The sequence below is a fragment of the Pseudophryne corroboree genome, chromosome 5 (assembly GCF_028390025.1).
Source record: "Pseudophryne corroboree isolate aPseCor3 chromosome 5, aPseCor3.hap2, whole genome shotgun sequence".
Classification (NCBI taxonomy): Eukaryota; Metazoa; Chordata; class Amphibia; order Anura; family Myobatrachidae; genus Pseudophryne; species Pseudophryne corroboree.
Window position 1 is genome coordinate 603,412,730 of NC_086448.1, and position 10,038 is coordinate 603,422,767.

Sequence of the window (10,038 nt, forward strand, 5' to 3'; positions counted from 1 at the left end):
TTAAGTTTAGTGCCTATTGCATATGAGTCTGTGTACATTACTGTGGTTTTCTTCGCATTGCGTCTGAATACGTTAAGATCTGTATAGAACAGAATTCAGTAATATGTACTCCTACATACTCTAAAATGTGTTTGTAGTTGATATTATGCTCATATGACTAATATATAACATGTGACTGACTGCTAGTGTGATTGCTGACTTTAATATATGTTTGTCAGTTGATCTTCTGATACTCAATGCGGGTGCATGGGTAGGGTCAGATTGATATCACTTTAGAGAGATAAAGTGGTTACAGTCACAAATTGTGTAGTACACTGTGAAAGTGCTGATTATTTATCATGTCTAAGAGCGGCAAAAGTGATGAGGGTACACTTACAGTAACACCAACACTCATATCATGTTGTTTTGTAAAAACTGTATTATCCTCTATGATCTGGTACAGGATGGTTTATGTAAAATGGTTTGCTGTTCAGCATAATACATCCATGATCTACATTAGGTATAGATAGACCCATTGGGGCAATATTTGCACAGACCTTGTCCAGTTTAGCTGAAAAGTTAATTCTTACAGCTTCAGTACCAGGAACAGGGTCACTATTAACTCATACATGCAGCTCCCTACCTACGGTATATCCCCAACAGCTTCTCCAATAAGACAAGCTGATGAACCGAATGTAAATAAATCATCGACTTCACATGCTACACATGATGATCATCAGACGATGAAAGCTCTATATACTCTACTTCAGCATACGAAGAACAGGTAAAACATATCAGCTTAATGAATAAGCTGAATTAATTAGAGCAGAAAAGGCTAGTCTGTCATTAGAGGCAGCAGAGTCTGTAAATAAGGCACCTGTGTTTAAACGTCCCAAAACAATAATTGGGCCTCCTCACGAGGGCAGAATGCATGGAAAAGGTTTGGTCTACACCCAATAAAATAGAATTCCCGGTAAATGGGATTCCAATATTCTTTTCCAGCTGGGGACTGTTTAAAATAGGGAAGTGCCTCCCAAAATACATACGCATGTCATTTGATAGTGCAAAAATCTATATGGCCTCTGCCGTCAACATCAGAAGAGGAATGGTTTTCAAAAAGAAAAAACTATAATGTCTGTGGCAGTCATAAGGCCAGCCATGACTTCAGCTTGCATGGAAAGAAGCAAGATAGCTGCCTAGTCTTGTAACAGGCAGAAATAGATTGGGTAATGCTTCATGGAGGCATCACCCTTCACAATAGTTGCTCGCAGAGCAGTTTGCTTACATACATGGAAAGCTGATTCAGAATCAAAGAAGGTTCTGGGAACTTAACTTTGGCTGGAACTCTCTGTTGAGTAAAGAATTAACAGATATTCGGGAGTCAGAAGCAGACTCCAAGAAGGTCACGTTTCCTTCTACATATAGCCCCTGGTTAGGGGTCTGATTTTCGGCCTTATCGGTCCAGCTTCTAAACAAGAGGATAAGCCATCAGCATGATGGTACAGGTCTCCTTCTGGGGGATTCCAGGTAGCGGGCCGGCTTCTTCAGTTTGCACAGATGGGTGCAAGAAGCGGTATCTCTAGTTTATTCTTTCCTTTCAAGAAGCATCCTCCTCAAAGGTTCTTCTGTTCCAGCCTATCTTGGGTAGAGGCGAAGGCGAGGGATTTGCATGAAGCTGTTCAGAAATTGCTTTTGTCAGGAATAGTCATTCTGGTAACCCATGCACAATGAGGGGTTTCTACTCCAACCTGGGTTTGAGTCAGAAGGATCCTTCGCTTCATTCTCAATCTCAAAAGGTCTGAACAGATAGGTTTGGGTACCACGGTTCACATGGAGACATTACGCTCCATAGTTTTGGCGGGGAGCCAGTAGATTACATGGTATTCCTGGATAAGTCAGGATGCTTACCTACAGGCTCCTATAGCACTGTCCATCAGTGTTATCTCAAGGTTTACCATCCTTCAGCAACATTTCAGTTCTAGGCCTTACCCTTTGGGTTAGCCACAGCTCCAGAGTATTTACCAAAATGATTATGGCAGTTTATCTCCGCTAGCAGGGGATAAGAAAATTGCCATTCCTTGACCACCTTTTTTATCCTAGCACAATTACAGGAATGGTTTCTGTGCCATCTCCAACACACAATAACTTGTCTGCAGAGGCACGGGTGGTTCATAAATTGGCAAAGTCATCTCTGGTTCCGTCACAATGGATGACTCATGGTAGTGCTGTACTGAATTCAAGTCTGCAGAAATTATTACCTTGGAACAGAATATCCAAGGTATAGTCAGGGGAGTTGTTACACAGTCAAACAATATCAATTCACGCAGCAATGCGAATTATGGGTTTGATGGTGTCAACAATAGACATGGTGGAGTGTGCACAATTCCACTCAAGACCTATGCAGCATCTGTCTCTATCTACAGCCGCATCACACTGGATATGTCCAATCTCATCTGATATTGGAAGTTAAGCAGTGTTGTGCCTGGTTAAATTCTCTGATGGGAGACTACCTGTGAATACCAGGTGGTGTAGGTGGGCCAGATGGAAGATAAACAAACAAGTACATGGTACTGTCAGAAAAGGTAAGAAAGTCAGTAGCCTGGTGGCTACAGACATTCCATCTAGGCCAGGGGACACCCTTTTGGATATTAGGTTGGGAGATCAAGATAATAAATGCCAGTCTTCGGGGCTGGGGGGGCCATTGTCCGGAAGATTATGATTCTTAGGACTATGGACCACAGAAGAAAGTTGCCTGCTAATAAACCTGTTAGCATTTCGGGCCATATACATGGTCCTGATTCAGGCACGGGACACTCCTAAAGGAAAACCAGTCCAGATGCGGGGATTCTAATAGCTCCGGCTTGGCCCAGAAGGCGTTGGTACACAGATCCACAGAAAATGTTGAATGCCATTTCTGCTTCCTCTACGCCCAGATCTACTAATGCAGGGTCCTTGTTATCACAGTTATCTGGATCGACTGTCTTGATGGCGTGGCTCTTGAAATCTATATCCTGAAGTCAAGGATTCTCACAGGTAAATCAAACAATGCTCAGAGCAAGGAAAACTTCCTTGGCTCGTATTTATCACCAAATATAGCAAGCCTATATTGATTGGTGCAATGGAAGAGGTATGGACCCGAAATCTTTCAGAGTTTCCAGTGTTCTAGCATTCCTTCAGGCAGGAATGGATAAGATTCAAGGGTGGCTTCCTTGAGAATGCAAGTGTCAGCATTGACTGTATGGTTCCGAAAGAAAATTGCCAAATTGCAGGATGTGCATACTTTTTCCAGGGAATGCTGCGCATTTAACCTCCTTTTGTTTCTCCTACAGTGCCTTGGGACTTAAGTCTAGTTCTCAAAGCCCTTCCAGTTGCTCCGTTTGAACCACTAAATAAAGTGGATCTTAAATGGTTGACAGCTAAAGTTCTCTTTCTACTGACTATGGCATCAGCTAGAAGAGTGTCAGATTTAGGAGCACTGTCATGTTAATCTCCTTATCTGATGTTTTATCCAGATAAAGTAGTTCTCAGAACTAGGTCTAGGTATCTTTCTACGGTGGGGTCTAGATTCCACCTTAATGAAGAAATTGTAGTCCCGGATTTTCAGGTATCGGGACTTTCTGCGGGTGATGCATCACTGGACGTAGTCCGGGCATTAAGGATCTACGTGGATCATACCAGTGCCATCAGAAAAACAGATTCTCTCTTCATTCTCTATGGATTTCACAAGAGAGGATGGCCTGCTACTAGACAGACGCTGGCAAGATGGCTTCGAATGACGATTTCAGAAGCATATTCTCGAGCTGATCTCCCTGTTCCGGCTAATGTCTCTGTTCACTCTACTTGTAAGGTAGGTCCTTCATGGGCAGCACAGCATGGTGCTTCAGCAGAACAGATAGGTAAGGCAGCCACATGGTCTTCCATTAACACACTTATTAGACGTTAGGCCTTCGATACTTTTGCCTCTCATGACGCTGAATTCGGGCGAAGGGTTCTCCTGTCCAATCAGGAGCGTCCCCACCACTAAAAATTGCTTTGGGAAATCCCATTGTTATCCTATGGATAACCTGTGGACCCAGCCGGAGAAATATACGTTATGATAAGAACTTACCGTTGATAACGGTATTTAACCTATGTCCACAGGTTCCACAGGGATCCCACCCTGACGCACCTAATTTGAGGATCTTTCTACTCACTAACCTTCCTTCTTATACGGATAGGTGTGCATGTGTGTTCTTCTCGCCTGATTACGTCTCTACATGATGCTCCTGCCTAAACGCTTTGGAATCCAACTGATTTGCCTGAGCCAGTGGGCGGGGATATATATGTACGGGCCCGTTGCATCCTGGGAGGACTGAAAGCTTGTGATCGTTTGGTGCCAATCCGCTATCGCTCCATCATATCCCATTGTTATCCTGTGGACATAGGAGAAATACCATTGTCAACGGTAAGTTCTTACCATAACGTATATATTCCTCACCATGTAGTCATTTATCAGTAGTCTGCCTCCCAACATCAGCAATATTTGCTGAAGAGTGACATTACCTCTAAAGAAAGTTTTGTTAGATACTATTAAAACTAACTGCACTTTGATTGGGGGGACTGCACTTTATAACTTTAAATTCCTATTAGATTGCTCCTTCTGGTAATAGTTTTATATCTATAGGCTGCTCTTGTCATTATAGATAATGATTGTTCATAAATAGTTGGACTGACTAAAATGGAAACATACTGACAAAGATGCAGAACACATTTCTAAATGTGATCAGTTTTTCTAGTGCAGTTTATAGGATTAATTACCGGTTGAGTATCCCTTATCCAAAATTCAAAATCCCACATTTTTATGTCCCCTACTGAGATAATGACTTATATATTATGTGTATATATAGATACATATATATGTATATTATATAATATATCTATATATACACATAATATATAATACTAGGTGCTTCAATGCGCCCTACGGGCGCTCTTCACACCGTCGTAAGGGGCTACGCCCCCTTAACCCCTGTACGCCGTTCAATATATGTATTATATGAAGTATTACCTGCATTCCTAGTTTTGTGAGCGGTTCAATATTGCACAATTAAAGGGCGTTGGATGGTGAAGGGGCGTTGGATGGTGAAGGGGCGTAGGCCCTTGCGACGGTGTGAACAGCGCCTGCAGGGCACACTGTACAGAATGCAGCGGGTGTGGGGGGGAAAGCGGATGGGGTCGTTAGGCGCTGCGGGTGGGGATGTGCGGGGGAGTGGGATCCAGAGGCGGTATGGGTGGGGGAGGGTGGGGGGTGCCGCGGGTAGGGGAGGGGCAGGTACGGGGTTCTGGGGGCTGGGTGAGGGGGTTCCGGAGGGGCTGCAGGTGGGGAAGGGGTGAGTGCGCTGCTGGTGGGGTAGGGGGTCCGGAAGAGATGTGCGTTGGGGAGGGGCAGGTGCGGGGGTGCAGCAGATGGGGGAGGGGGTCCAGAGGCGGTGCAGGTGGTTGAGGGGCGGGTGCAGTGGGGCAGCGGGTGGGATAGGGGGTCAGGATGTGCTGCGAGTGAGGGAGGGGCGGTTGCGGGGGTTGACGGTGGATGGGGGAGTGTGTCTGTAGAGGCTGTGGAGGGGGGGCTGTGGTTGGGAGGGTCTGTGGTTGAGGGAGGGGCAGGGCAGTGGGGGCCGTGGCTGGTGTAGGGGGTCTGGAGGGTCCGCATGTGAGGGAGGGGTGGTGGTGCGGCGGATGGTGGAAGAGTCCAAAGGCGCTACAGGTGGTGAATGGGCAGGTGCGGCGGGGAGGGGCAGGTACGGGGATCTGGTGGATGGGGGAGGGGGTTCCGGAGGCGCTGCAGGTGGGGAAGGGGCGAGTGCGCCGTGTGTGGGGGAGGGGCAGGTGCAGCACATGGGGGAGGGGGTTGGGAGGTGCTGCGGGTGGTGGAGGGGCGGGTGCAGTGGGGCAGGCTGTCAGAAGGTGGTGCGGGTGGGGAATGGGTGAGTGCGCTGAGGGTGGGGTAGGGGGTCCAGAAGCGATGCATGTGGGGGAGGAGCAGGTGCGGGAGTGTGGCAGATGGGGGAGGGGGTCTGGAGGCGGCGCGGGTGGTTGAGGGGTGGGTGCAGTGGGGAGGAGGTCAGGAGGTGGTGCGGGTGGGGTTGGTTGCGGGGAATGACTGCGGATGGGGGAGGATGTCTGTGGATGTTGTGGGTCTCCTGCGGATGGGGGTGTGCGGATGGGATGTTCTGTGGATGAGGAAGGGGCAGTGGAGTGGGGTGCGTGGGTGGTGTAGAGGGTCTGGAGGCGCTGCGTGTGGGGGAGTGGCAGGTGCGGCGGATGGTGGAAGGGCCGAGGGCAGTGCGGGTGGTGGATGGGTGGCTGCGGGTCTGCTGCAGATGCGGTATGGGCTGAGGAGGCGTTGCGTGTGGGGGATGTGCGGCTGCGGGGGTTGACGGTGGATGGGGGAGGGTGTCTGTAGAGGCTGGGGGGTCTGGAGGCGCGGAATGTGGGGGTGGGGTGGTGGTGCAGCGGATGGTGGAAGGTGGTGGATGGGCGAGTGTGGGGGTGCCACAGGTGGGGTAGGGGGTAAGGAGGCGCTGGGGGTGGTTGTCCATTAGCAGCAGCAGGTCCGCAGGCCACCCAGGCGCAGTGTCAGGGTAACTGTGGGGGTGTCCCTGCTCCCGCGTGAGGCGCTCTGCCTCACATTTCCCCCGCCCCCCCCAGCCAGGCACATGCCCCCCCCCCAGCCAGGCACATGTCCCCCCAGCTAGGCACATCTCTCCCCCCCCCCCCCCTAGCCAGGCACATCTCCCCCCCAGCCAGGCACATGTACAGTATATCCCCCCCCCCCCCCCTCCAGGCACATCTTCTTCCCCCCCCCCCCCCAGCCAGGCACATGTGTGTCCCCCCAGCCAGGCACATGTGTGTCCCCTACGCCAGGCACACCTCCCTCGGCAGCTGCGTCGCCTCCCGCCCTCACATCTTTGGCGCGGGTCCGGGGGGAGAAGAGTGTGTGACGTCAGTAGCTTAGCCCACATCTGTGACTCCGCCCAGCGTTACGGCAGGCACAGAGTCACAGACTTGGGCTAATATATAGGAGATATGTCATTATCTCAGTAGGGGAACCAAAAATGTGGGATTTTGGATAAGGGAAACTCAGGGGTATATTCAATTAAAGTTGGATCCATTCCGACATGTATTTGTCGGAATGGATCCGACAACCCCTATTCGATCCCATCTAAAATTCAACTTTTTCAAGTCTAATTTAGATGGGACCCAGAGGAGGAGAGGGGGGGGCGAGCCGCGGAGGGACAGCCGTCGGGCATACAGGGAGATCAGCGCTACGGAGTAGCACTGCAGCTGAATGTCACTCAGCCGTCCGACCTCACGGCAGCTTCCACCCGGCTCCAGCAGCGTGCTGGAGCCGGGTGGAAGCTGCCGTGAGGTCAGGCGGGTGAGTGACAACCAGCTGCAGCGCTGATCTCCCTGTATGCCAGCCGGCTGTCCCTGCAGCTCCCCCCCCCCTCTCGCCTCCTCTGGGTCCGCATCTCAGTCCGACATCATTTTGATGTCGGACTGAGATGGTCGAAAAGGGGGCAAAAACCTGTCGGATTTGTCTCCGTTTTTGACATCAACACGTGGATCGGCAGCTATTCCGCCGATCCACGTGCTTTTAGAGAAGTCGAATTTATCGACTTGTCGAAAAATTTTGCAAAATATTGAATAGTCCGAATCAGGATTCGACCTTAAAAAGTCGAAAACTGCCGTCTTTTCGACAGGCGGCAGTTTTCTACTTCAATTGAATTATACCCCTCCACCTCTACAATATTATTGGAAGTTTGACCTTTATACCTTCGGTCAGTGATTCCCAAACTGCACCCTTGGGTGCCACAAGGCCCTTGCAGGGGTGTCTCGGTTGGTGGTTCAGAACCTAATCAAATAGTCAGTGATAGGCAAAACCAGTGCTGGTGGCTGCCAATCATAAAACATGCAGACATTCAGAAGCACAACTGTGCACCACCACATAACTGACCCTAAGGATGACAGGTCGGCACAATTTACTTTAATGTAATTTTTTTTCCAAATTTATGAATAAAAAACTATTATTTTAGTGGTGCCATGAAAAACATGATGATACTCTTGGCCACTGTGAGTGAAGAAAGTTTGGGTACCACTAACTTAGATATCATAATGCTAGTTCTCCTTGCAGAAGTCCAGAACATAACTGTTTTCCCAAGACAAGGCATTAGAGACAGTGTTTCTGTAGAACAAGATATAACTGATACGGGGGTGAAATAACGGGTCACAGTAATAACACAGTATGTCACGTTAGACTAGAGTAAGGTTTCAAGGTAGGTACAATGAAGTAATCAGCCCTGATTGTTCACTTAAATAACTATTAGCACCAGGATCATAATCCATAATGTTCTCTTTGATTCATGATCATTCAGTTTTACTAAAAATGCATAAGCAATGGGATGGTGCATGCAATTGGCAGTCTGATGCTTTGATGAAATAAGGAGATTTATGGTAAGAACATACCCTTGTTAAATCTCTTTCTGCGAAGTACACTGGATTCCACAGGGAATAACATTGGGGTGTAGAGTAGGATCTTGATTCGAGGCATCAACAGGCTAAAAACTTTGACTGTTCCCAAGATGCTCAGCGCCGCCTCCTGTATAACCCCACCTCCGTGCACAGGAGCTCAGTTTTGTTAACCAGTCCAATGCAGTAGCAGGTAAAAGAGACGACAACTGTTAGTAGCCACAGACACCACATTCTCAGGACAGGAGAAAGTATCAGCGGCTAATGACATACCAACCCATAGAAGCTAAGTGCGTCAGGGTGGGCGTCCTGTGGAATCCAGTGTACCTTGCAGAAAAAGATTTTACAAGGGTAAGTTCTTACCATAAATCTTCTTTTCTGCTGCGGGGTACACTGGTATTCCACAGGGAATAACATCGGCGTCCAAAGAAGGCATCCTGGGAGGTGGAAGTATCGAAGGCATAGAACCTTATGAACGTGTTTACTGAGGACCACGTAGCCGCCTTGCACAATTGTTCAAGGGTCGTACCACGGCGGGCCGCCTAAGAAGGTCCAACCGACCGAGTAGAATGGGCTTTGATGGTAGCAGGAGCTGGAAGGCCAGTCTGTAACATAAGCATGTGCAATCACCATTCTAATCCATCTGGCCAAGGTCTGCAGGCTAGCCACATTTGTGAAAACCAAACAGTACAAAGAGAGAATCAGACTTCCTAACGGAGGCTGTCCTCTTCACATAGATACGGAAAGCCCATACCACATCCAAAGACCTCTCTTTGGAGGACAAGACAGGAGAGACAAAGGCCGGAACCACAATCTCCTGGTTAAGGTGGAAAGAAGACACCACCTTAGGTAGATAACCGGGGCGCATTCTAAGAAGCGCCTGATCACGGTGAAAAATCAGGTGGACCTACAAGACAAGGCACCCAAATCTGACACCCGTCTAGCAGAGGCAATAGCCAGCAGAAACAAGACCTTAAGAGAAAGCCACTTACGGTCCGCAGATTCAAGAGGTTCAAACGGAAAGTCTTGCAAGGCCTCCAGAACCACAGACAAATACCAAGGAGCCACAGGTGGGAACATAGGGAGGTTGAATCCATAAAACACCCTGAGTGAAGGTATGAACATCAGGCAGAGTCGCAATTTTTCTCTGAAACCATACCGACAAGGCAGAAATATGAACCTTGAGGGAGGCCAATCGAAGGCCCAAGTCCAGGCCCTGTTGTAGGAAGGCCAAAAGTTTGGCCGTACTAAACTTGTAAACGTCATGATTGTGAGATGCGCACCAAGCAAAGTAAGAATTCCAGACCCTATGGTAAATCCGAGCAGAAGCCGGCTTACGGGCCTTCAACATAGTTTGAATGACCGCCTCAGAAAATCCTTTGGCCCTTAGTACGGAAGCTTCAAGAGCCAAGCCGTCAAAGCCAGCCAGGCCAAATCCTGGTAGACACAAGGGCCCTGAACGAGGAGGTCTGGTAATTTTGGAAGAAGAAGAGGATGCTTGAGTGAGAGACCCTGTAGGTATGAGAACCAATGCCGCCTGGGCCACGCTGG